This window comes from Rhinopithecus bieti, unplaced genomic scaffold, assembly GCF_001698545.2.
Source record: "Rhinopithecus bieti isolate Rb0 unplaced genomic scaffold, ASM169854v2 scaffold_23869, whole genome shotgun sequence".
In the NCBI taxonomy this organism is placed as follows: Eukaryota; Metazoa; Chordata; class Mammalia; order Primates; family Cercopithecidae; genus Rhinopithecus; species Rhinopithecus bieti.
The window spans coordinates 742,029-769,460 of NW_016810959.1; the positions used below are offsets into that span (position 1 = coordinate 742,029).

The 27,432-nt window shown below is 51.6% G+C and overlaps 1 protein-coding gene across 2 annotated transcripts in view; it reads left to right on the plus strand.

The window, feature by feature from the left end:
- Positions 1 to 27,432, plus strand: part of GRID1 (glutamate ionotropic receptor delta type subunit 1) — a 570,596-nt gene that overhangs the window by 96,942 nt on the left and 446,222 nt on the right. The gene's annotated exons all lie outside the window — the stretch shown is intronic.

The following is a 27,432-nucleotide window of genomic DNA, read 5'->3' on the forward strand; positions in this document are numbered from 1 at the left end:
GAGGTGAATGGTAGGCATGGATGGCAAGGGGCTGAGCCAGGGCAGTGGAGGAGTCAGGGGTGTGGGAGGCTGGGCTGCTGATCAGTGACTTTGCAGATCCTCAGGGTCATTACTTGCTGTTGTTGCTGGGGAAAGTTGCAAAATGAAAATTAACTGTCAGAGAAGATTGATTCGTTTGATGTCTAACCAGGAGCAGCCTTTTATTGCTGTAAAATGTTGATTTCCTCTTGCCTGCAATGACAGGTGAGTGTTAGTGGCACTGAAGAAAGACAGACCCCCGAAAAGAACCTGCAGAAACCATCCCCTGAGGGGCTCAGCCCTCTTCCCTCCATCTTCCATGGCTGCAGGAGCGGGACTCAGTGTCTGATTTTACTCATGGGGTGAGAACACATATGTGGGTATGCCAGCCATGTGGCAGGGCTGTTGGTAAGACTTGGGGCTCTGGATTCAGACACATCTGGTTCACATCCAGGCTGGGCCACTTAATAGCTTTGTGCCTGTGGGCAAGCCTCAGTGTCCTCATCTGTAAAACAGAAGGGTCATACCTAATTAAGTCCTAGATTTTAAAGCACTTGGCACAGTGTCTGGCACAGGTTATCAGGGCTGGGTCCAGTTGAAATGATCAAAAGCTGCTGAAATTCAGAACTTGGGTCACTTTTGCAATAGCAGCGTTGGTCAGGGGGCAAGGATGGGACCAAGGCATGACAAGAGTCAAGAGAGGGAGCAGTCAGTGAAGTGGAGTGGGAGGTGAGCAAGGACAATTTGTTATAATGGAACCATGCCCGAGGTGGGGGTATGGGAGCTAACAACTATGGGGGGCCGGGCAGGGTGGGCCACTTAGCCTGCAGGCCTGGGTCAGGCTAGCTGCTTGGAAAGGATGAGCAGCCCAGGTCTGCCCCTGCCCAGTGTGTGGCCAGGGGAGCCTCTCCATGCCCATGCCACTTGTCTTGCTTAAGTGTGAGTAGGAAGGAAAAGGCTGGGCAAGTGCAGCTCCTGCCTGGCTGATCCAGGTCTTGATGGCAGATAGCTATGTTCAGAGGGTTTCCCGGGGGCGGAGGAGCAACCCTTCTCCTCCAGGAGCCTCTGGTCAGCAAGGAGTGCATTTGGCTACAGGTTGGAGGGCTTCCTCATCTGCAGGGCCAAGCAGGAAGGGGCGGCGGTGACACAGACGAGCGAGCGTGTGGGAGGTCTCTGTGTTGGGCGTCTGTCTGCCCGCATGCCTGCCTCTCTGTTGCTCTGAAGGAGGCAGGGGCTGGGCCTGCAGCTGCCTGGGCAGAGCGGCTCCTGCGTGGGACATGGCTCTTCTCTCTGGTTACAGACTCACCACTTCGCTCCCAATCTACTTCCACAGTCAGCGTGGGGCATCAGGGCAGGCCCCCCTGAGCCAGAGAAGATTGTGGAAACCTTGCTCTCCAGGTGGAGTGGCCAGCCTCTGGGAGGTGTTCAGGGAATGGGCCCCTAGAGAGTGTGGTAACCTCAGGCTGGATCTGAGCTGGGCAAAGCTGTTTCCAAGGGGGGCCTGCATCCAAGGGACCAAGTGGTGGTGGGATTCCTTGCTCTGGGGTAGTCTCCAGCCTGTGGGGCAGGGGTACAGGGTACAAGGGGCAGACAAGATGTAGGGAGGACAGGCAGGAAGTTCCAGCAAGTTTCTGGGCCAAGGAAATGTTGTAGAGAACCAGAGGATGACAGGAAATAACAAATGAAGGACAAATGAAAAGGCCTTGCCAGGCTCCAGAGTGGGGCGTGTTGAAGTCTGAGGGTCATGGGTCTCACCTGTTGGCGGGGCTGGGCTCTTAGCCCCAGCGTGGGATCGTACTGCAGCTGCTGGGATGGGAGAGGAGGGTGCCCAGTGGTACCTTCCATGGGTCAGCATGACTGGCAATGAAAATGAGGTGAATGAGCATCCCAGGAGCTCATGCTGCCAATGAAACACCTGACCCGGCAGGTGGGCGGCCTGGATTTGGCTCCCAGCTCTGCTGTGAACTTGCAGAGGCTCCTGGACAAGTCCCTTCCCCTCTCCAGCTTTCTGTTTGCTCCCTGCAAAATGTGAGCCAAATATTTTCAAGCAGTGGCACTCTGTTCAAATGAAATATTCCATGAAACCCACTTTTCTTAACTGAGTGAAGAGGGTTGAGGTGGGGAAACCCAGTGGTCTAGCCCATCTCCAAAGCCTACTTCAAAACATAAGCAATTGTCCTAGATTTTAAAAATTAATATTTTAAAACCAACTCTTTTTGAGCACTTGATATGTGCCAGGCACTGTTCTAAGCACTTTATAGACAGTGGCTCAATTCTCTCAACCCGAGGGGGAGGGAGGTGGGGAAACAGGCATCAGAGGTCAGGTGACATCTCAAGGTCCCACACCTAGTGAGTGGCACAGCAGGATTCCAGCTCAGGCAGTGAGGTCTAGGACGGGATTTGCCCTCTGTTCTCGCTGCCTGTAGGTGCTGGAGAAGGGGGCGGCTTGTTCTGTAGGAGAAAGGCCAGGGCGCCCACGTGACTCGGTGCTGCGCGCTGGAGCCCCGAAGTCAGTGTCTGGGGAACCGTCCCTTTGGGCCTGGATCCCGACTAGCTGGGAGAGGCGGGATCCTCCCCTCTGCCCTCTCATTTCCCAGCTGGCCCACCGCGGCCCCGCCACTCCAAGGCCGGTTTACAATGGCAACGTTGCGCGCCGTGGCGCGTAGGGAATTGAATGCGGGAGCTTCTCCGCCAGGCACACACTCTAACCACCAAATTTATTTAAGCAGATAAAATGCAGGGGTGTAATGTCAGATTAATGGATAAATAACCGTTCTGGTTTTTGGCACGATGACGGGGAGCTGTAGTGAGAAGCCTCATTATGTGCGGCTCTGCCTCGAAGAACAAGCCTCGTGCTGCAAGCCCAGCACCCGGGCCCGCGAACAGAGCATTAAATTGTTGGGAATGGCTCCCCTTCACTCGCAGAACAAAGATGTTTTCTCCAGAATAAATTGACTCCCTCCCAGCGCGCTCAGCCCTGGTTTCCCACAAACGCAGCCTATGCTCTCCGGGGAGGGAGGGAGGGCGGGCGGTGCGGGCCTGGGAACGCCGCGCAGGGAGCTTCCTGCGGGGGCGGGCTTGGGGCCCGGGCTCGGGGCCGGGCTCGGGGCTTCTGGCTCCTGGGCTCTCTGTCGCCAAGCCTCCGTGGTAAAGGAGCAAACCTTTAGTTGTGTGGACAACGCGGAAGTCTGGCGGAATCGGGGTTGGAATTAGGGTGCGCTGAGGTAGTGTTCCTTGGTTAGGGCTTTGCGTTTCGTGTCCCTAGGTTTGCATGTCGTTGGCCAGCTGGGCGATCTTCAGGCAAGTTACTTAACCTCTCTTAGCTCAGTTTAACAGTGAAGTGGGGAAGGGGCCCTTCCTAACAGGGCTGTGGTCCAGAACACCCTAATAAGAGAACGCTTGGGGGTGGAGCCACGTTCCCTTACTCCAGAAGGCGCCCTCCGCTCTGACACTCTGCCAGCATCCATGCCCAAGATGGTGTGGTGGGGTGTGGGGACCCAGGAGGCTGCTGTCCGGCTGGGCCTAGACCCTGTGGCATGGACCAGGGGGCCGAACTGAAGGACTCAAGCTCTTTGAGGTGGGTGGGGGAATAAAGCCTCCCTTCCTGGGTACCCAAGGTCTGGCCAGTGCCTAGTAAGCCCCTGGCTGGGTGGGATCAGAATCTCAATGAAGAGCCTGGCTTTGCTCTGGGCCAAATTTAAAGACAGCCATTGCCTCCCGGAGCCACTGTGCTTGGTTTCTGCCTGGCTTCCTGGGCTCAGTAGGAGCAGAGCTCCAAGAAACTGCTGAGGGGCAGACTAACTGCTTTCAGATCAGCGCCTTTCTTCCCCTCTTTCCTCCTCCTTCTGGAAGGTGACTTGCACAGTGTAAAGAGTGCAGGCTTTGGGGCCAGATTCACCACTGTCACCTCCTCCTGGCTGTGTTATGCTGGACACACTGCTTCACCTATCCATGCCTCAGTTTTCACCTGCGGATGCCAGAATAATACTTTCACTTTGTAAGACTGGCATGAAGAGTGAAGCTCCTGGGCTGATATCTGGCACAGAGCTCTTTGGGCCCCAGTGTTCTGTAACAAATGCTTATGGAGCACATACTTGGTGCCAGGCTCTGAGATACAATGGTAAGCAGTGCAGCCGTGTGTGACCTCCAGGAGTTGACTGGGGAGCAGGATGACCTGGCTGCTGGTGGCTGCCTGGATGTGTATGTGTGTGTGCCACCTCCGTGCACCTGCTCAGGTGAGAGTGGGTGACCTGGGGTTTTGCTGCATCCGGCAGGATCTGGCCTTTGGGATGGTGGGCTGCCTCTGTCTTGTGCTGCCTTTTCCTTGTCCTTTTGGCCTTGCTTCTTCTTACCTGCTCCACCCCAGTTTCTCACTGACCTAACCAAGAGGTTGGAAAAGGAAAACGCCCCTGGCTTGGGGCAGGACTATGGGTCCCAGCAGTTTGTGGAGCACCTCCTTCCCAGTGCATTGGGTGCTCTCCAGGCACTGGGGTCCCCCGTGAGCAAAGTAGATGAAGTCTCTGTCCTTGTGGTGCTTGCAGTCTTCTGAGTACTGACAGCTACTGAGCATTTGCCCAGTGCCAGGCTCTGTACTAAGTGCTTTTCCCATCTGATCCTCACTATGCAATGGATAGTCTGTGGCCGGCTTTGAGCCCCACCCCTTTGTCATGCCGGCAGGTCCTGGGGGCCCTTTTTCTCCCCCAGGGGTCCTGCAGGCCCTGCCAGGATAGAGCTCTGGACTCAGGTAGGGGTAGCTTTGAGCTTGGTTCTGTCCTGTTACTTTGCAAGTCACATAACTTGTGTAAGCCTCAGTTTCCTCATCCACAAAATTGGGATAATCATAGTACCACCTCGCAGGGTTGTGAGGAGGAAGCACCAAGCATAGAACCTGGGTTACTGCAGGGGCCCAAGCCCTGGTGGCTGGGTGTTTTGCTCCCTGGGGAGTGGGCACAGAGGCTTCTCCGGGCTTTGCAGCCCCCACCCAGCTTTTTCTTTGGTTTGAGGAACGTGTGTTTAGGAGGCTAGGAGAAGGCTCTCCAGGCAGCACTCTTTCTCTCACGTGCTGGGTCTTTGTTTAGCTCCAAATTAAAGCTAAAGCAGAAAGCACAAAACATTTCCATCGCAGGTGAAGGAACCGTCTGTCTTATCAGCTCTGGAGCCGGGTGGTTTGGCATGCGTTTGCTGGTAATTGTGGAGTCTGAATGAGGGGGTCTCTGGGGGCCATGCTTTCCATCACTGTCCGTGTCTGTTATGATTATCTCATTCCCAACCAGGCTCAAGGGAAGTGGGGCTGGGTGAGGATTTTCCGTTTTCTGGAGGCTCACATCCCATCTCCACCTGCTTACTCATTCCGATTGCCCAGCTCTTAGCAGCCCTCCCTGGGCTCTGCCTTGATCCTTCTAGGATGTTATCTGCTACTGGTGTCTATTCCAGTTCTGTCTGTCTGCATCTCTGTGAAGACCAGGAGCTCCTGAAGGTCTTGCTAGAGTCCAGGGATTATTGATGAAGCTCTAACCAGGAAGAGAGAGTGGGACACATGGTGGGGGTGGGGGGAGGATTGAAGTTCTTAGAGGCAGATCTGGCTTGTAAATCTAGCTTTGTCACTTGCTGTGTGACCTAGGGAAAGTTACCTAAGTTCTCTGAGCCTGGCTTTCCTGATTTCTAAAATGAAGGTGTTACCGGTACGTGCTGTTTGTAAGGATTGGTGTAAGTATTATCATGAAGTAATATCCACAGTGTGTAGCTGAGTGCCTGGCGTGGAATCAGTGCTTTGCAGTGCTGGCCCAAAAGTGGCAGGAAGCCATATGGGTGGTACTCAGATTTCCCTGTTGAAGGTAGAACAGAGAACAAGGTGCAGAAGAGGAAGGCTGGTTGTTGCCCTGACCACTCCACACAGGTGTTCCATGGAGTGGGGGCAGGCTCACTGTTATCTCAGTACCAGCTAGAGACCAGTTCACACTAACCAAGCTCATAAGAGACTGATTTTTGGCTGAACACAAGCCAGCATATTAATTCACAAGGAGAAACCACTGCCTGGGCTCTCATGTGCTTCCCCAGTGAGAAATCCTAGTGAACCAGGTGACTAGGTGCTTCCCACTGGATGGAGGGACCTGCAGAGGGACTGCTGGTGGGTCTCAGGGGCTTCTTGATCACTATATAGAGCCTACTATGGAAGAGGTCAGAGTGTGGCCTCTATCTGGCCTCTTCCTCTCAGTTCACTTTCCTTACTGGACTCTCCTCACTTTGCCTTCTGCTATCTTTCCTCCCCTGCCCCTGCCATTTATGCAGGCTTGCACACGCATGTGCGTGCACACATACACACATGCACACAGACGTGTTATTAGGAATGCAGCTGGACTCTGCACTTGATTGAATTTGAAATAATTGACTTCATTTCTGATTTGCAACTTACAGATTCCGCACTCCCCTATGTTGGCAGTACCCACGTTTTTCCTTGACAATTTGTATTTTTGAATTAATATATTTATACAACCTCATATGTAATGATATAGATGTATTTATATAATTTAATGATATTCTTTAATAATTCAGAGATATTCAGCTTTCTGTATGCATAGTTTACACGCACATGAGGGAGGAAAGTCATTAGTTGTCATCAGTGAATATGGACAGGTATAGATTAAGGAGAGAGGGGAGAGAGAGAGAGAGAGAGGGAGAGAGAGAGATAAAGATTGCAGAGGTCTGGAAACAGAATCTTTTCTTTACATTTTTGGGTTAAACTGTTAGGGCTGACAGTTTGAAAAGAGGTCAGGCTAGGCCACCTGCCCTAGGGTAGGGGGCTGGGCCATCAGAGGAAACAGCTCCATGTTCTTATAGCTCCTCCTGCCGCTTCAAGGGCACAGCTGGGCAGCACATGTTGGCCTGTGTCCAGCCATCAGCGCCCACCTTCGTGAGGCCACAGCTGCTCTGTTTTCCTCATCAGAGATTCTCTCTTTTTCTTTGAAATTTAAGCATTGTTCAATTATGAAACTTAGCATTAATTTCGGTGCATAAACTAAGACTGGTTGTATCCTTTTGATTTCTAATCTGAGTTCTTCGTTCAGTTCCAGGAATTTTTCTATTGAGTTTATGATCAGCTATGATCAGTTTCTTATGTCTTTGGAAATCATGTCCCTGTAATTGGGTTCTCCCTGCATTTTCTCTTGTATGTGTCATCTTTCACATTACAAAAAGCCTCCACTTACTTAGTCTATTGTCTGGATATGTGCAGTAGATTGTTTCATTGTTCACAATATCCACTGCTTTTCTCTGTGGGAGGATTTACAGGCTGCCCTGATGATGTCATCCTTGGCCATGTGACTTGCCAGGGCCAATGAAGTGAGGATGAAAGTGACAGAGGCCTCTTTTGAACAGAAGCTCCAAGAGCTGCCACATTATTTGTTTTTCCCTCTGCCGTGAGAGATGGGGGCTGCTCCCTGAAGCCTGGGTCTTGGAATAAAGATGCCATGGGACAGAGCTGCAGCCAACCTACAATAAACAACCTACAAAAAAACAGTGTGAGAGGAAAATCACTTTTTACTGATTTAAACCACCGAGACTTTGGGGTTGCTTGTTACAACAGCATATCTTAGCTTAAACTGACAAATACATTTCTCAAATATATTCTTTGTTTCACTGGTATGGTTTCTTGGCAATACCAATTTTGTTTTTTACAGCTCCCAACAGTGGTTCTATTAGAATCATACAGATATTAATTTTGTTTTGAATTATATCATTCAGTTGATGTATTTTTTTCTCTTTGAAAATAATTGGTAGTATTTTTCTAAAATCTTATGCTATATATGTGAGTCTGTTTTAGGGTTGGCTATTCTCATGAAATTTTTATATTGGACTGTAGGGATTTTTATGTCCTTTACCTATTTACTACACTTTGAGTGTTCTCTATTGTTTCTTCCTGTTTTGCTGAGGGGCTTAGAAGCCTCATTGGGGTAGAAAGCTAAGTTGTGGGGCTGGAGGCGGGACACCAATCAGTTGGAGACTGGGCATGTGTTTTGCTCATTGCTGTTGGTGCTGCTGAGGAAGTCTTTGTTTTAGTACATTGCAGACTGTTTTAATTGGGTTATAGGGAGAATGTCCTTGGCATTGCTCCCCTGTTCTTTATCTTCCTGGAGGTAATCCTTTTAGGTGTCTGGAGTTGGCGCTCATGTCATCTTCACACTTAGTCTACCTTCTCCCCGGGCCTCTCTGGGTCTCTCAGCCATGCCCCGTGATGAGTTCTGTGTCCTATACACCTGCCTGGTTGTCCCCTTCTACTTCTTCCCCATAGTATTACTGTCCCTACTGAATGTAGAGCCCAGAATGGATTTCAGCGCTCAGCTGCCATCTGGACTGTTTGGAGGGGATCTCTCCCTCCTTATCCAGGGTATGATATCATGAATTCACACAGTCGTGGCCACATCTGTCTGTTGGCTCTTACTAAGCTTAAAGGTGGTTGCATCCAGGTCTTCTCCCACAAGCTTCTAGTTGAGTCTTTTCCACCTGTTCTTATGTCTGTGACTTTCAGTCCATCTCTGTTGAGCTCTGTTTTGCTCATGATGGCCCATTGGTCCAGATGGCCAAGATCTTTTTGTATCCCAGACACTGTATTAACTCTCTCTCAAGTGGAATCAGTAGCAATTGATATCCTCTGCAGTCATTCATAAAACTGTTGAGCATACAGGTCTGAGGATAGAGCCCTAAGGCTTGTCACTAGAGACTCTGCCAGTTGTTGTCTCTGAATGCACCTAATTGTACTAGCACTCAGTCCACCTCAGAGAAGATTGTGTGAATACCTCGTTGAAACTCTGCGTCAAAGCCTAAGTGTGCTGACTCTTGAGGTGCATTACTCAGTGTTTGGGAAGAAACAGATTATGTATTCTAAAGGGGCACTGAACAGATTTGAATACAGAAGAACCCAGCAGGGACAGGGAAGCACTCAGAGGGTATCAGTGCCAGGGAGCGGCACTATCCCTGGGCCTGAAGCGACAGGGGCTGTGTTGCTGAGCCTGAGAGAAGGATGCAGCGGGCAGAGAGTGGCTGCCAGTGGGAACTGTGTCCTTCATTGGGGAACACAGCTACTGTAAACCCAGGCCCAGCTCAGCCCTCTGATCTGATGCTTCCCGGTGGCTGAAGCCAGGTAGAAGCCAAGGGGCAAGGGAGCCCAGGAGCTGAGTCCATAGAGGCCAGCCTTGCAGGGTGCACAACAGAGTGGACAGGAGATGCCAGCACAGTAGGCAGCTCAGCAGGTCAAGCTGTAATCTCATGTGCTTCTCTAAGCCTCCGTGTTGTGCTGCACTAGGTTACTTGTTATGTCCCAAAGAGTCTTGTTAATTATATATGCATATATGAAGAGAGAGAGAGAGAGAGAGAGAGAGAGAGAGAGAGAGGGAGAGAGAGAGAGAGAGGAGAGAGATCCCTTGGGATAGAGAGAGAGAGAGAGAGCTTCTCTGTCTATAATCACTTTTGGACCCTCTTGCCAACAGGGTGAGTTTAATTGCAGTCATGGGGACATGATGACATTTAATTAATTAATTAATTATTTAGAGATAGGGTCTCACTCTGTCACCCAGGGTGGAGTGCAGTGGTGCCATCATGGTTCACTGTAGCCTCAGACTTCTGGGCTCAAGTGATCCTCCCACCTCAGCCTCCTGAAATGCTGGGATTACAGGTGCGAGCCACAGCACCCTGAGACGTTGACATCATCTTAACAAATTCAATGCCCATGGGAGCTAACTGGGCTGTTCCTTGTGGGAGCAGAGCCCCTGCTCTGGCCAGAGATGCAGCCTCAGGGTGACAATAGGGGAAAGAAGAGCAGTCAGAGTTGCTAGGAGTTGGAGCTATTGGGTGGGGGCCCATGGAGTCACCCTTCTGTCCAGGGCTGTCCTGAGCAAGACACACAGACAAAATTCACACAGACCCACCTGTGGGGCTGCAAAAGCTGTGCCAAATACTGCTGAGCTGGGAGATTTCTGTTTCATGCCTGCGTTTTAAGAAAAGGCGAGGGCTGTGATCCGAATGACCCTGGAATCCTCTCTAGGAGCCCTGGTTACCGGCTGTTGTGCACACCATGGGGAAGGCTGTGTAGTGGTTGGGGTTGCAGCAACTTCAGAAGACAGGGCAGACTATGTTGGACATGGGAAGTGAGATGTGGTGTGTGTGGAGCTAGGCAGCCCAGGCGAGTCCCCTGGAGCTCCGGCTCAAGTGGTCTGTCCACCTGCCGACTCAGCCCAGCACAGGTGAGTGCACACCGCCATCTCTCTAGCTCTGACATCCCAGCTGATAGGACCAAACCAAATCCTTATGGGGACGTGCTGGGGACACCCTAGGTCCCCAGGGGGTAGTGCAAGTCCTCTCTGAGGTGATGACAGGTGTCAGTTTGCCAGTGCCATAAAGCTGGGCACTGGGCAAGAGAGTTTGTGACTGCAGGAGGAAAAGGGTAACCCGAGCCACGGGTGCACAGAGCCTAGCCAGATGTGCACACAGGCGGCAAGGGAGCTCAGCCACTGCATCCTGAGGGTGGTGAGCACAGGGAGGGCCTCCTGAGGGGCTAGTATATGAGTGTCGGGGGACATTGACCTTGGCCTTAGTGCACTTCTCTGAAAGTGCTACCCAGCCTCTGAGTTGTGCTGCACTCAGTTACTTGTTAATGTCCCAAAGAGTCTTGTGAAGTGTGTGTGTGTGTGTGTGTGTGTGTATATGTATATATACATTGATTCCCTTGGGATGGAGAGACAGCTTCTCTGTACAGCTTCTCTCGACACAGTTTGTTTCAATTATTAGTTTTAAAGTACATATTCAAAATAGATGCATGACAGAATCTTTGAAAAGAAAGAAAAGAAAACATGTTTGCATCTTGGCTTGCTTCTTGGCACGCCCTTCTTAAATACTTGTGATTCCCCAGGGAGTGGGGGACAAGGCTGTGGGGTGACATCCAGGTGGGTGGGGAGTCCATGGAGCAGGAAACACAGTGGGAAAGGATCAGGGAGAGAGGCTATGACCAAGGGCAGGCCTGGTCTTAGGGGTGTGGAGGCCAGACTCAGGCTGGAGTTGTTCGTCCCGGGCTTCCTCATGTGGCCTGCTCCAGGGGCTGGTCTTTATCTGGGCTTCCTGAGTCCTGGAGGTGTTCCCCTACTTTGGTGAGCAGGGCCAGCCTGTTTGGGGGGAATCCCTGGCTGGGGCTGTTCAGCTGGCACTGGTTCAGCCAGGTCTGCTTGCAGAAACTCTTGTCTCTTAGGCATTTCTGTGGTCCAGTGGGGAACTGCTAGGCATCTGACAGGTGATGGCCAGCCCCAGGCTTCAATGGCTCTGCTTTAGTGGCAGCGCAGCTGGAAGCCTACTGGGCCCTGCTTGCCATTGTGGAGAAGCACACAGGGCCAGGGTGTGGCCCCAGCTGCATACCCTGTGTGGACACTGACTCCAGGATCCCACACTATGGGGCTGCAACGTGAGTATCAAGGTTTTTGAAGGCTATCCAGGTGATTCTAAAGAGCAGCTATGGTAGTTCTCATATTTTATGTGCATCAGTCACCTGGATCTTGTCAAAAGACACAATTACAGAGGCCCACCTCAAAAGTTTCTGATTTGTTAGGTTTGTCTGAGAATTTGTAAGAAATTGAAATCTAACAAGTTCCCAGGAGATGCTGGTGCTGCTGGTCTGGGGACCCCACTTTGAGAACCTCTGGCCTAGATGATGTGGGAAATTCTGGTTACCTCCAGAAGGCAAGGGCAGGTGTCAGCTCCCTCAGATGGTGAAGGCAGGTGTCAGCACTCACAGGTGGTGAGGACAGGTGTTGGTTGTTTCATGGGGTTGTGAGGGAGGAGGCTGGTTGTCACAGGTGCTGAGGGAAAGTGTTGGTTGCTATCCTGTGCTAAGGAAAGGTGTTTGCTGTCAGGTACCTAGGTGGTGTAGGAGGGTGTTGCCTGGTATCAGTAATGAAGAAAGCTGTTGGCTGTAGGTTTGGGTGGCAAGGGAAGGGGCTGGCGGTGACAGGTGACAAATCAAGGTGTTAGTGTTGGTGGGTGGTAAGGAAAGCTGTTGACTTTCTGTACAGGTGGTGAGGGCAGGTGCTGCCTGTCGCAGATGGAGCGGGAAGCAGCTGGCAGTCACATACCTGAAGTGAGGGAAGGTATGGCTTTGTCATAGATGTGAGGGTAGGTGTCAAGTGTCACAGATGGTGAGGGAGTTGATGCTGTGTCATAGATCATAAGGGAAGGTGGTGATGGTTCCAGGTGGAGAGGGAAGGGGCTAGCCCTTCTAGCTGGCTAACATGGACATTGGCCTATTTCCCACTGAGGCTGAAGGTGCCTCCAGCTCCCAAGTTCCCTCGTGTGTCTCTCCTGATCCCCTTTCCTGATGCCCTCCGAGCCTGGCCTTCTCATCCTCCCATGCTGCAGTGTAGACCAAGAAGGTGGGTGGAGCTCCAGGGCCTGGGTGGGTGTGTCTCTTGGCCTGGGAGGGAGGAGTGTTCGGGTGGGCTGGGGGGCAGCAACGTGGAGCTCTGTGCTGGGGAAGTGCTTTGCACAATTTCATACTGGCCTTCAATAATGCATCTGCCACAGAACGATGGCCCCAGGAAGCCTCACTCCCTGCACACATTCAGGAGGCACATTTCAATGCAGAAGCCACAGGAAGAGCATTCTCATCTCTGTCTTTTATCATCAGTTTCCAATCAAGAATCACAGCAGCCTGTGTCCTGGGGCTCCAGCCTAGTGCCTGTGGGGAAAACAGTTCTCCCAAGAGCAGGCCTCCGATGCAGAGATGCAGGATGTAGAGCTCGGCTTTTGGAGACGGCCACATGCAGATGAGCTGGTCTTAGGGGAAAAGACAGAGCTGTCAGCCTGGCTGTGTCTGATGTCCCTGGTTTCTATAGCTACAGTAAATGTAATTACCAAAAAGTAACCCTTTTCGGATTTCATCGTAACCTCAGAGAGCTAATGACATTTACTGGGTTTCTAGCAATCTGGGACAAAATGCTCATTTTAAATTTAACATGAGTAATGCCATTTTCCATCTTAGTTAAGTACTTTGTGTCATAAAAGAGTTATCTGCCCAGAGCTCCTAGTTCTGTCAGTAAACATATTACAAATATTATCACCACTTATTTTCTGGATGAAAGATGTGGCGAAGGCCCAGAGAAACACTCCTCCTTTACATTTATGACTTTGCTTGGAGACTCAGCAAATTCAGCATGAAATCATTGTAGAGGTAATTCAGACTGTGCACCAATATCTCACACTCAGCCAGAGGCCCCCAGAGATAGTAATGTTATCTCAGGGAGCACAAACTATGTAAATACATCCTTCCACCACTCGACCACAGTAGGCGTCAGGTGGTGTCACTACCAACAAAGGTGACAGATACTGAGTGTCTTTGGTGTAGAAAAATGGAAGTCATTGACTGCAGCTTGTTAGGGGGAAGATGAGTTTCTTCTCTGTTCCTGGAGACATACAGAATTTGCACACCAAAGCAGAGATGGTGTCAAACCACATATTTATTTATTCATCTGTTTATTCATGCACTTTGTGGATCCATTCACACAGACCCGTAAATAATTCTTACAGTACAGTGTGGTGGGTATTCTAATGGAGGGATGTACCAGGCTTGCTGCAGTGGAGGAAGCACAGAGCGGGAGCCACATGAACTGCCTGGGGAGTCCCAGGAGGCCCATAGCGAGGGTGATGTTGGACCAGGCCTGGGTGGATGTGACTGAGTTGGACAGCCTAGGCTGAAGGAAGATGCTGCAGGCTGGGCGTGATATTAACACTCTTCTTGGGCCACATCCGGGTCTCTGCCGGAGTGAGGACTGGCATTGACCTGCCTCCCCTAGAATCCAGCACTGCTTTGCAGGTCCAAGGCAGAGGGGAGAGCACCTGAGGGCCCTGGGAGAGCTGGACCTGGGATCTGTATCTGGCTCTGCTACATAGTAGAGGAGTAACTTCAGGTAAGGTCAGAGCCTCAGTTTCCTCATGCATGGAACGGGGACACCCATACCAACCTCTGCAAGTGATAGTGAGGATGACATCAAACCGTAGTCCAAGATGCAGGTGCCACTGCTGGTCTTACTGCAGGTGGCTCCTTTAGGGAATGAGAGCACCCATCCCATGGGGGAGGTTTGTGCTCACAGAGTGCTCTAAGACAGCCCAGCCCTGAGCTGCTCAGGGCCAGGCAAAAGTATTTTTAGATGTGAATGTCAGGCCACGCAGGTGCTAAGCATCTGTGCCTCCTGACCCCTGGTGAAAACCTGTTTCACTCTGGCTGATGCCTGGTCCTGGCTCTGACACTTGTCAGCAGTGATTGGCAGATTCTGAAGTGTGAGAACTTTGGAGGAGGAGCTTCTGAGCTTCCCTTCCTGAGTCAGTGCCCAGCCCTGACTCCAGAACCCCAGGCCACTCCTGTCAGGGGCCTGATATTCTAGGGAGGCAAGCAGAGGGGTGTAAATCTAGGGTTTTCCAGGAAAAGCTGAGGTAGTAGCCCTGCAAGGCTTGAGGGACCAGCTCCTGCAGACATGAGGGACTTGAGCCTCGGGTGTGAGGACCAGCCATGGCCCCAATGCTGTCAGTAATTTGGCATAATTGTGTCATATTGCCTATAAAAATACATGCGATTTTTAAGCTTTCCTTAGATTAGCCTGCTGAGTGCCCCACGGGGGAGCCGAGACACAGCACACTCACACAAGCTGCCTGCTACTCACTGAGACCATTTCTCTTGGCTGATGAATACACTGCAATGCTGAAACTGTCCTGAATGGCTCTTCTTCCAAGAAGGCCTGTGCATGGGGACAGTAACTGTAGAAACAGAAGGGCTGCTCAAAGGCAGCAGGAGGGGAAACAATGTTGAGGGGATGCTGGAGAGGTACTTCAGCCATCCCTCTGCCTTTGCTTAGGGCTACCTTAAATGCCTGGAACAGAGGGAAACCTGCCCTATTCCCAGTCTAGAGGAGACTGCATGGAGGGGATTTTGGCAACTGGAAGCAATGTCCCCACTGGCTTTCGCCTTTGCCTCTTCTTTATGTGACCTTCCTGTTGGACTCACACATGCATGCATCCATCCATCTACTCACCCATCCATCTACTTACCCATCCATCTATCCACCCACCCACCTACCCACCCATCCATTCCATTCACCCATCCACCTACCCACCCATTCATCCATCCTTCCACCCACCCATTCATCCATGCATCCATCCATCTATCCACCCACTCACCATTCACCTACTCACCCATCCATCCATCTACCCACCCATTATCTACCCACCATCCATCCATTCATCCATCCACCATCCATCCATTTATCAAACATTGATGGGAGTTACTGTACCAGTAACTGGGGATTGGAAGGTTCTATTGTGGGGAGATAGACATAGAAGCACACATATGTTAGAGGACTTGGAGGCCCAGTGATGGAGATGGTGACTGGAGGCTTTCTCAAGGAGGGCCATCTGAGCATTAGCAAGTGGTGGTTGAGGGAGAGGAGTTTCAGACAGAAGGGACTGCATGGGCAAAGGCATAGAGGCCAGAAACAGTTATCTTCCTGTGGTGGGGGGGCAGTGGGGGGAGAAATGGAGGTGAGTTAAGATGTGTGGAGGAGAAATGGAGGCGGAGTGTGGTAGTGAAGACCCTCAAGGAGGATGCCAACTGTTGTGCGGCTGGTCTGAGGGCCACGTGAGGGGCACAATCAGGTCTGTGTTCAAGTAGATTTGTCTGATGTCAGAGACGGGAAAGGATGAGGTGTGGGATAGGAGGGTCCAAAGATGGATCCAGAGCAGGCTCTGACTCAACTCTAGAGAGGTCCTTGAAGGCAGGACTGATGGTGACCTTGGGACTTGCTAGCCTATGGGTGGCCAAATGCCAAGCCCTTTCTGATCTCCCAGGTCTAACCCAAGGGCATAGGTCCTGCTGCTAAGGAAGGGGCACCCTGGGATCCCCCATCCTCAAGAAATAGGGAGGTCTCAGTATGGGACCCTCTCTCCACCTAATCATGGCTTTCGAGGCATCATGGCTGTCAGAAGGTGAAGGTGTTTGGGAACAGGAGGGTTTTCTGGGAGCCCTTGTGGACCAAAGTTAAGTGCCGATCTTGGCCCCCTGGTGGTCTTGGCTCCTCCAGTGAGGGAGACAGCTATCAGGCAGGCTGGCTCCTTTTCCCTGGGAAACTGATGGTGGGGGTTTCCTAGAGCCTGCATGGCTCGAGTGTTGTGAGCTGATTTGCTTTTTCAGCTCCTTCAATCTTGATAGCGACTGAGAGGTAAGAATTGTCATGCCCAGGCTGGGCACCGTATTCCTAACATTTTGGGAGGCCAAGGCAGGTGGATCACTGGAGCCCAGGAGTTCAAGACCAGCCTGAGCAACATAGTGAGACTCCATGTCTACAAAAATTACAAAAATTAGCTGGGTGTAGTGGTGCATGTCTGTAGTCCCAGCTACTCGGGAGGGTGAAGTGAGAGGATCGCTTGAGCCCAGGTGGTGGAGGTTGCAGTGAGCTGAGATTGTGCTGCTGCAGCCTGGGCAACAGAGTGAGACCTTGTCTCAAGAAAAAAAAAAAAAAAAAAAAAAAAACAAGAGATTTGTCATGCCCGATTTACAGACAGGGAGCAGAGGTCTAGAGACATTGGGATTTATCCAAGGTTTTGTATGACCGGTGCAGAAAGAAAACTTCTTTCAAGTCTGCTGATTCTGAAGCTCATAGTTATTTTTTGTTGATTCACAATAGAATATTGTTTTAACTACTTGAGGTTATAATCCCTCCGCCCTCCTGCTCCCAGTTTGGTTCTGTAGATCTGTCTGAATATGGCCACCTGCTGAGGTGGGGCCCAGCACAGCAGTGGATGGTGCTGTGGGTGGGGCCTCAGCACTCAAGCAGCCCCAGCCTGCTGCAAGGGTGAAGGTGGGTGAAGGTGACTCCCGCTGGCAGGAGCTGCCTTATTAGACAGTGCCTTTGCCATCTGAAGCCACTGTGTCTGCACCGTCTGCCTACTTTGTGGAAGTGGCTTTGGTTTATTGGGAAGGAATTTAATAAGCAAGCAGTGATTCGGAACATTCTGGGGGAAGTGGGAGGCAGTTTGAGGGGTGGGCAGCCCCACTGTTGGGCCCCTCAGGGGCAGCACTTGTTGATCCCTCATCTCTGTGGAGGTTGTGGGGGGACCTCGTTGTCAGGATGGTCATAACCACATTCTGGGCCTGCTTGGTGGATCTGGAGACAACTATCAACACGTGTTTGGTGTTCAGAGGGCTTGGTCTTGGGCTTAGGTTGGTCCCTTCAGATTCTGCCTGGGCTCTGTGCATGTGCCAGACCTCCTTGAGGGAGGAGTGCTGGGCCATCCACTCTCTAGTTCATGGCTTGGTGCTCCCTGGGGCCTCAGGGGCCTAGCTGGTGCTATTCTCTGCTCTGTCTAGTGTGCTTGTTCTCACACTCCTCGGCACTTCCCCCTCTCAGTCGCAGACTCTAGCTCCCACCTCTCTCATCTTAGTTTCCCAACTTTGAAAAAACTTTTAGGGGTAGTCATGGCCCCTTATTGGAAGACCCAGAGCGTTTCCTTCTAGCCTTCTGCCCTTGGAGACTGCTTAGCCAAACTTTCACTCTTATGGGGCCGGTTTGGTCTCTTTTTTGGTGACTAGTTTGAGAATTTATCTATCCATCTATTCATCCATCTATCTGTCAATCCTTCTATCCCTCTTTCTACCCACCCATCCAACCATCCATCCATTCATCTCCTCATCTGTCCATCCATCCATCCATCCATCCATCCATCCATCCATCCATCCATTCCTCTGTCCTTCCATCTACCCACCCATCTATTCATCTATCCACCCATCCACTCATATATCCATCTATCCATCCATCCATCCATCCATCCATCCATCCATCCATCCATCCATCAATCCCTCTGTCCTTCCATCTACCTACCCATCTATTCATCTGTCTACCCATCCACTCATATGTCCATCCATCCATCCATCCATCCATCCATCCATACATCCATCCATCATCCACCCATCCATCCATCCACCTACCCAGTTGCCCACTTATCCATTTGTCCATCTGACCATCAGTCTGTCTAGTCATTGAGTCAACATGTATTTACTGACACCTGCAGTGTTCCAGGCACAGTGTCAGGCAGCATGGACCCAAAAAGAGATAAGGCTCATTTCTAATTGGAGAAGCAATGTGCAGAGGAGACATCAGTCATCCTTATGGGGCCATATTTAGTGATCCAAGGATGCCACAGGGCTTGGTGAGCTGCCCAAGGGCTCTGAACGAACAAGTGGACTCATCACAGTGATTGTTACTGAAGGTGAGTGTGGAGGGGCATGTAGGAGCCAGCACGGGCTGGGGGAGGCCCTGCGTGGGGGTTGGCTTTGGAGAGGCGGCTGCTGTGAGAACATCAGGCCTAGAATAAGCTTTCAGGCCATGCCATTCCCTGTGGGTGGCAGGGTTGTCAGGAAGACAAGAGGGAGTTCTTGTGTGAGGTACATGGGGGTGGGATAGGGTTCTGGGCGGTGGAGGGAGGATGGAGGGACCTGGAAGGGGAGGCAGGGGCTTTGAGGAGGCTTCGGGTTAATGGTAGGGGAATGCCAGCAAGGGTAGATGGGTCAGTGGTCCCCACGTGGATGGGCAGATTCTCAGGCTCCTCCTCTTTCCTGTGAGCTGGCCCAGGTGCGGCCGGGTTGTGGTGGCCAAGACCCAGCTGGAGTCACTGTCAGGAGCTCCTTTGCTTGTTCCTTCGTTGGTGGCCAGGGCTGGGCTCCTCTCAGGTACCAGACAGGCCAGGCTGTCCTCAGAGAGAGGCCACGGGAGAGTCAGAAGTGTCCCCACAGGGCCCTCAGGGAGCCCAGGTGGGCCGTGGCTTCACAAGGCCCTGTGGCTTTACCTGCCTGGCTGTTATCAGTGGGGTCAGGGAGTGGCAGGGCCGGTGAGTGCAGCTGAGGGGAGAGCATACTTTGCCCTCTAGGCTGGCTGTAAGTCAAGGCCAGAGGGTTCTGGAACGGCACAGTCCCTGGTTCCCAGATTCTGGTAGCACTGCCCTTTCAGCCTCATGTCTCCCTGGGAGGGCAGAGCTAGGAAGGACCCTTGTGTTTTTCCCTGACCCTGGGTCATCTTGGCCCCCAGGCACATGGGTGCCTGCCCCCGCTTTTGGTTCACCTCTCCCTTTTGCATGGGTCGTGGTGGGTATGGGAGTATGTGTGAATACTCTTGACATCTGTCTCGGGGAGGCTGGCTGCTGCAGCTGGAATGGGGACCTTGAGGGTTCCCTCTTCCTGCCTTCCCTGGCTTCCTGTGCTTCCCCAGCCTTCTCCTCCTGCTGACCTCTGGCCTGTGACTTTGTGAGTGCCCAAGGCCGGCCAGCTGTGGCTGGCAGGAAGCAGGGGCTTCCTTTCTGCCCAAGCTTCTCATGAGAAAGCGGGGCAGGGACAGCTTTGGGGCAGGTGAGCGGTGACTGCTCACTCATGTGGCTTCAAGGACCGCCTGAGATGCCCACTCACCACCTGGGGACAGTACTCTAAGAGGCAGTTCCTTTGGGTGGGGCCTTCTCTGTTTTGTGGAGGCCACTAAAGAGAGGAGGAATGGAGTAAAGCGAATGGTAGTAGGAGGTGCAATAATGACGGTGATAGCCCGTAGGAATGGGTGACTGTCTGAGGGGCAGGTGCTGGGACATGAGTCCCAGCATGGGCAGTTTTCTGACTTCCCCAGGCCACTGGCCCCCTTGCTCTAAGGGGTTTCTGTGCCAACCATGGGAGCAGCAGGTGGGTAGTGTCCCCTGTTCCCTCTCCTGGCTTAATCCAGTTCCCCCAGAGCCCAGGAGAGGAGTTTCCAGGTAGTGGGAGCTGAACACAGGTCCTTCGGTCTACAGGGAACCCCAGGCTCTGTACCAGGCCAGGTTCTTAGTGCCTAAGGTCCCCTGCCATCGTCTCAGGAGGAGAAAGGAAAAAATGAAAACATGGAATCAGTGCGACCGGGGTCTAATTATTCTAGGTAGCATCAAGCCTCCAATTTTGGGTCCTGGTGCTCCTTTTAATTTGGGGTGTTTAAATATTTACCTGCAATGGAGGGGAAAAAATCTTTTGGGCTGCAAGGCTATTCTGGCAGCAATGCACTGAGAAATTCGTTAAACCACAGTTAATTAGGGGATGAAAGATACATATATAGCTCATTAGCTCAACCCACATAATTTACATCTCTGAGGATATTCGAGGACTAACTCAGTTTAGGCTCTCAGAAATGATGTCTTGAAAGGAAACCTCTCACTTTGGCTATTTATTTGGGCCTGTGGGGTTAGGGAGAGGCTGATGGCTGCCCTCCATCTGTCTGTCTGTCTGTCTGTCCATCCACGAGAGGATGAAGGGGCCGAGGCCTCGCTGCCTCTCGTGTTCCCCGCTGGAGCCAGAGGTGGGGCTGACTGGCTGTGCTCCCGCTGCCAGGGATGATTAACGAGGGGGCGGCAGCCTCCTTGCAGGCGCGCTGCTTAGCATAATGGTGCGGTGTCTGTGAGGGCTTTAATCTGCATTGAATCCGGTTTCTAGATCAGAGACATTATCCCCGATTTAATCTGTAACAGTCAGAGAAATCGGGGTGGGAGCATCAGATCCACATGTCTCTTACCAGACAATAGTTCCTGTTCTGGCGCCCGCTTGGGGCCTCTGAGGGGAATTAGGGGGGCCTTGGCTCTGCTGAATCTGTGACCAGGCCTTGCACACCAAGCAGGCCCCCAACTCTGCCCGCTTGAAGGGCTGCTCCTCTGTGCCACTGTCCCACCAACTTGGGGCTATGACAGGATTACTGGCCTTGGTAAGGGTTTCTGCATAGTTGTCATCTTTTGGTGGATATTGGTAGGAAGTGCAGTTGGTTAAAAAAAAAATTTCCTGGCCAGGTCCCACTATCAGCCCTCACCCTGATTATGCCCTCAATTGAGGAAGAGAGGTAAGGAGAGGAGCTGTGTTTGCATACCCATGTATATGTGTATACAGGTGTGTACACATACATGTATACATGCATGTATATATGTGTATACACAGTGTACACAGTGTACACGAGCAGCACAAATGTTGGCATGTATGTGGCAGGTATGTAGGCATGTGGCTTGTGTGCACATTGTGTGGCAGTGTGTGCAGAGATGTGGAGGACTGGGGAAGGCTGGATTAAATGTCCTGAGGGATCAGCATGGCCCCTCCTTGGCCCTGACATCTGCCTGCGTTGTGCTGGGGGCTGCGGGTGAATGGAGGTTGGCCAGAATCAGACTGGAAGGTGTGAACCCCATGCTGTTAATGGGTGGTGCTGGCATTTTGGGCAAGCAACTTTCATCTCCAGGCCTTGATTTCCTCATCTGTATACTGGCAGCAGCAATCCCTCACTCAGGCTATTTTTGAAAATTAAGGGAGATGATACAATTGACACTCTTTCTCCAGGGCCTGGCATAGACAAACTGCTCCCTATGTGTTAGCTCTTTTCATTATTGTTTTTTGTTCTTTACCACTCTGAGCCTCAGTTTCCTCATCTGTTAAGTGGGGTTGCCTAGCTCACAGGGTGGTATGAGGAGCTGAGTTCTCATCGGCATCTGACACACAGGATCCAGACAGCCCAGTGGCTTTGGGCCATGTCAATGAATGGGGAAGGGTGGGCACAGCCTGACAGTGCTTGGTTCTCTAGGCCCGGTTAGGGTCCAGGAGTAACTGAGCCCCTAAAGACTCCATCTGAGGACGCCTGACCCTCATCCTGGCCTACCCCAGTGGATACCTACCCTATTGAGCACGGGTCTGCAGAGCCAGGCCTCTGGGCCTTGGTGGTACCACCTACTAGCAGGTCCCTTTCCTATTCTTCTGGGTTTGCACCTGTTCCTAATGGCACCCACACCTGCATCGGGTTCCTTATATGAACCACCACCATGACTAGATAGCAGCAGCAGCACCAAGAATTACAGTTGATGTGCATTCTGCTGGAATTGACATCCTCACACCCATCCTGGGAAGTGGGCATTATTATAACTCTTGTTTTACAGGTGAGGAAGCTGAGACACAGGGAGCTTGAGCTTGGTCCCAGCGCAGGCCTGCTGGAGGTGGGGAGTTGGGTGAGGTGGGTGGGGCTGGGTGAGGAGCTGATGGACAAGCAGTGTCCATCGGCTGTCAGTACCAGATCCCTGCCCTACCACTTGTTACTGTGACTGTGGGCATGTTGCCTCTCTGTGCCTGAGCTTCCTCATCTGTAGCCTGGATGTCATTACTTGGAGAATGGAGCAAGGTCACCATGCAAAGCACCAGTATCGGACACATGGAGAGCTCTGATTTTTGGGAGTAGGGTGGGAAGAGTGTACTCCTGGAGAGGCCCTCTTGGAGGAGGTGGCCTGGACGGGGGTTTTGGAGGTGGGCGTGGGCAGGGAGTCCAGCTTGGCCACTCTTCCTATATGGTCTTAGGCCTTTGCACTCTCTAAGTCAGTTGCCTTACCTATATCCCTTTCAAAAGTGCCCCAGTTAGGGCTGAGCTAGGGCCTGTGGATGCCTGATGAGGGCATCCCTTCATCAGCAGGCAGCTCAGGATACTGTCAAGAGCCCTTGTCCTCTCCTGGATGTCCTGGGAGGGGAAGTGTGGCAGCCCTCAGCCTGGCCCCCTGAGGCTCTCAGGGTCAGCGTCTGGGTCAGGAGGCAGTCTCCCTGTTCCTCCATGCCCTCATCAGCAACTTGTGGGGCCTTTTGCTCCAAACACTCCATGATCCAAAAGCTGGCCACCGTTCTGGAATGCCATTGTCCTCCTCCCATCTTTGTTTGTGATGTTCCTTCTGCCAGGAACAACTGACCTTATTCTTTCCTTGGTAAATCTTGCTCTGCCTTCAAAAGGCTCAGTTCATGATTTAGCAACCACATACTTCCTACCAGGTGGGCTCTTTGTTTCCATGAGGTTCCACTCTGTTGCCAGAACCTAGCACGGGGCTTGGCACATAATAGATGCTCAACAAAAATCTGTGTAATTGAATTAGTGCACATTATTACAAGCCATCTGTTTCATGTCTCTGTTGCTTCTTCCATGTGAGCCATTGAGGTCAGGCCCCCACTGAGGGTCAGGGGAAGCTCGGTCCTTGCATCCAGGGACCCAGCACAGGCATTGGCACACAGGAGGTGCTTTCTAAGGGTCTGTTGAGCTCAGCAAAATACCTGGGGCTCTGACCAGGGTCAGGTGGGGGTGTCATCTGCCCCATCCAAGCAGTCTGGGCTCTTGCAGGTGATGGCCTCCCAGGGGCAGTGGTCAGGGGTTTGTCTCAGCAGGACTTTGAGTAGGAACTTGCACTCTATCACTCATAACTAATTAATTATATCGTAGAATTGAGGCTCATTCCTATTATTCACTGATGAGAAAATTAAAGATCTATTGATATTGCAGTAATTAATTGAATAAAAATGTAGAAATAACTATGCAAACTCTGTCTAGGATTAAGTTAGTGACATTAACTCCCCAGTGATCAGATAGCAGTGGGGGGGAGTTCTGCTTAAGGGGAGCATGGCCCAACTAAGGCCTGGAGGCCCTGCCTGAGGTAGTGTGGACTGATGGGTAGTGCTTGTTTGGCAGGGCGTTGCCCAGAGGGGCTCAGCCTGCGGCTGTAGGGGGCCCCCTGTAAGGATGCCTCACTCTTAACTTACCAGAGGTGGAGTCCTGATGGCCAGGGCTAGCCAGAGGGTGGAGCCTTTCCCCTGAAGGGCTGGGACAGAGAGGGAGTTACCAAGAGGAGCCAAAGTTACTTCAGGGAATAGACAGCCTGGGTGAGATGAGGAGAGGGGCTTGGGGGCCAGGGCATGGTGGGCTGAAGGGTCAGAGATAAGGCGAGAGTTCATAGCCAAGGCTGAGAGTGGTGAACAAGTGGGAGCTGGTGCATTTTGTGGGCAACAGGGCCTTGGACCCCTCACAGAGCACTGGGCAATGACCACTCATTCCAAAGAATGGTGGCTTCTCCCCAGATCCTGTTGCCTAGGCTTTAGCATCGGGCTATGTCTCCTTGTGTGCTTGGGTAAAGAGGCAGTGTTCATTCAGGCTTCATGTCCCCAGGGCCAGTGGGGCCTTCTCAGGGGCTCTGACCCAGCCTGGCAGGGACACCTTCCACGTCTTTCCACATTGGCTGCTCCTGCTGCTCTGTGCTTGGCTCCCCGAGGCTGGTCTGGGGCTCCCATGCTGCTATTTCTGGAGGATGGGGACCTGAGGTGACCACAGGTGAGCCACTACTTGGTGGCAGCATTGATGCCATGACTGGAAAGCCACACATTCCTATGTTCACCCTGACGCACCTGGTGGCTGCTCCACTGAGTGCAGCTGCTGCTTGGACTCCTCATCTGGGCAGCACATTCCATAGGGGAGCACTTGGTCTCTTTTCTTCTGGAGCTAAAATCTGCTTTTCAGGGGTCCCAGCTCTGCCCTGCCCGTTGCCCCCCCTCACTGCCGCACCCGCCCAAGAGGTGGGACCCTGGACATATCTTGCTCTCTTCCATACAATAGCCACAGCTCTTTTTCAGAACCTGCTTCACTGACCTGCTGCCTTCCCTGACCCTTCCTCTGAGTGCCCCTGGCTCTCCAACATGGAGCTTAGTACAGAGGAGGCAGCACTCCACTCTCATTCTCCAGATGGTCCCAGAGTGCCCCTGTGAGCCGGGCACAATCCCAGGCCAGGTTCTAGCTCCCAGGAAGCTCATGTCCTAGTGATGTGTGTGCTGGAGTGATGGCGGGTGGATAGGGTGGAGGCCCAGGGCCCTAAAACCAGACAGCCAGGCTTGCCTCTCCCCAGCCATGGGCCTCAGGTACAGTGTCCCTTACTGAGCCACAGTTGCCTTATCTGGAAATGGGATATTTGGTTTCCTGGGGCTTCCAGAACAAAGTCCCTCAGGCTGGTGGGATTCAAAAAATATATTTATTTTCTCACAGTTCTGGAGGCTGGAAGTATAAGATCAAGGTGTCGGCAGGGTTGGTTTCTGCTGAGCCCCTCTCCTTGGATTGTAGATGGCTGTCGTCTCCCTGTGTCTTCACATGGTCTTTCCTCTGTGTGTACCTGTGTCCTCGTCTCCTCTTTTTATAAGGACACCAGCCTTACAAAGGTGGAATAGGGCCCACCTTCCTGACTCGTCTTAATTTAATCACCTCTAAGGACCCTGTATTTGATCATTCTCACATTGTTATAAAGAACTACCTGAAACTGAGTAATTTATAAAGAAAAGAGGTTTAATTGGCTTTGTGGGCTGTACAGGAGGCATGGCTAGGAGGCCTCTCTATAAGGACCCTGTAGTTGATCATTCTCACATTGTTATAAAGAACTACCTGAAACTGTGTAATTTATAAAGAAAAGAGATTTAATTGGTTCTCCAGGTTGTATAGGAGGCATGGCTCGGAGGCCTCAGGAAACTTACAATTGTGGTGAAAGGTGAAAGGGGAGCAGGCATGTCTTACATAGCTGGAGAAGGGAGAAGAGAGCAAGGGCAGGTGCTACTTGCTTTTAAACAACCAGATTTTGTGAGAGCTCACTCACTATTGCAAGAATAGCAAGAGGGAAATTTGCCCCACGATCCAATCACCTTCCATCAAGCCCCTCCTCCAACACTGGGGATTACAATTTGATATGAGATTTGGGTAGGGATACAAATCCAAACCATATCATTCTGTTCTTGGCCCCTCCTGACTCTCATGTTTTATCACATTGCAAAATACAATCAACCCTTCTCAACAGTGCTCCAAGTCTTAACTAATTTCAGGATTAACTCAAAAGTCCACAGTCCAAAGTCTCATCTGAGACAAGGCAAGTACCTTCTGCCTAAGAACCTGTAAGATCAAAACCAGTTAGTGACTTCCAAGATACAATGGGGTGCAGGCACTGGCTAAATACACCCATTCCAAGAGGAAGAAATCAGCCAAAACAAAGGGGCTGCAGGCCCCATGCAAGCCCCAAACCCAGTCACTAAATGTTAAGCTTCAAAATAATCTCCTTTAACTCTGTCTCATGTCCAGGCAACACTGATACAAAGGGTGGGCTTGCAAGGCCTTAGGCAGCTCTGTCCCTATGGCTCTGCAGGGCTCAGCCTCTGCAGTTCTGGAGGACGGGGTGTTGAGTGCCTGTGGCTTTTCCAGGTACATGTTGCAAGCTGTTGGTGGATCTACCATTCTGGGGTCTGGAGGATGGTGGCCCTCTTCTCACAGCTCCCCTAGGCAGTGCCCCAGTGGAGACTCTGTGTGGGGCTCCAACTCCACATTTTCTCTCCACAGTGCCCTAGTAGTAGTTCTCCATGAAGGCTCTGCCCCTGCAGCAGACTTCTGCCTGGACATCCAGGCATTTCCATACATCCTTTGAAATCTAGGTGGAGGCTCCCAAGCCTCAACTCTCACACTTTGCACACCTGCAGGCTTAACACCTGTAGAAGCCCACAAGGCTTATGGCTTGCACCCTCTGAAGCAATAGCCCAAGCTGTACCTTGGCACCCCCCCTTTTCTGAGATGGAATCTCGTTCTGTTGCCAGGCTGGAGTGCAGTGGCACAATCTCGGCTCACTGCAACCTCTGCCTCCTAGGGTTCAAGTGATTATCCTGCCTCAGCCTCCCAAGTAGCTGGGACTATAGGTATGTGCCACCACACCCAGCTAATTTTGTATTTTAGTAGAGATGGGGTTGTATTTTAGTAGAGATGGAGGGCAGGATGGTCTCAATCTCTTGACCTCATAATCTGCCTGCCTCAGCCTCCCAAAGTGCTGGGATTACAGACATGAACCACTGCCCCTGGCCACCTTGGCCCTTTTAGCCATGACTGGAGCTGGAGTGCCTGTGATGCAGGGTGCCACGTCCCTAGGCTGCACAGCAGTGGGTCCTGGGCCTTGCCCACAAAACCATTCTTCCCTCCTAGGCCTCCAGGCCTGTAATGGAAGGGCTGCCGCAAAGGTCTCTGAAATGCCTTTGATGCATTTTCCCCATTATCTTGGCTATCAACATTTGGCTCCTCTTTACATATGCAAATTTCTGCAGCCTGCTTAAATTCTTCCCCAGAAAATGGGTTTTCTTTTCTACCACAATGCCAGGCTGCAAATTTTCCAAACTTTTATGTTCAGCTTCCCTCATCTTCCTGTTTTCTTTTGAGCCCTCCAAACTGTTCCAACCTCTGGCAATTACCCAGTTCCAAAGTCGCTTCCACATTTTCAAGTATCTTTATACCAATGCCTCACTTCTCAATACCAATTTTCTGTATTCGTCTGTTCTCAAATTGCTTTAAAGAACTCCTTGAGACTGGATAATATAATTTATAAAGAAAAGAGGTTTAATTCACTCACAGTTCCACAGGCTATACAGGAAGCATGACTGGGTAGGCCTCAGGATCATGGTGGAAGGTGAGGGAGAAGCAGGCATGTCTTACATGGCAGGAGAGGGAGAAGGAGAGAAGGGGAAGGTGCTACTTTTTTTTTTTTTTTTTTTTTTTT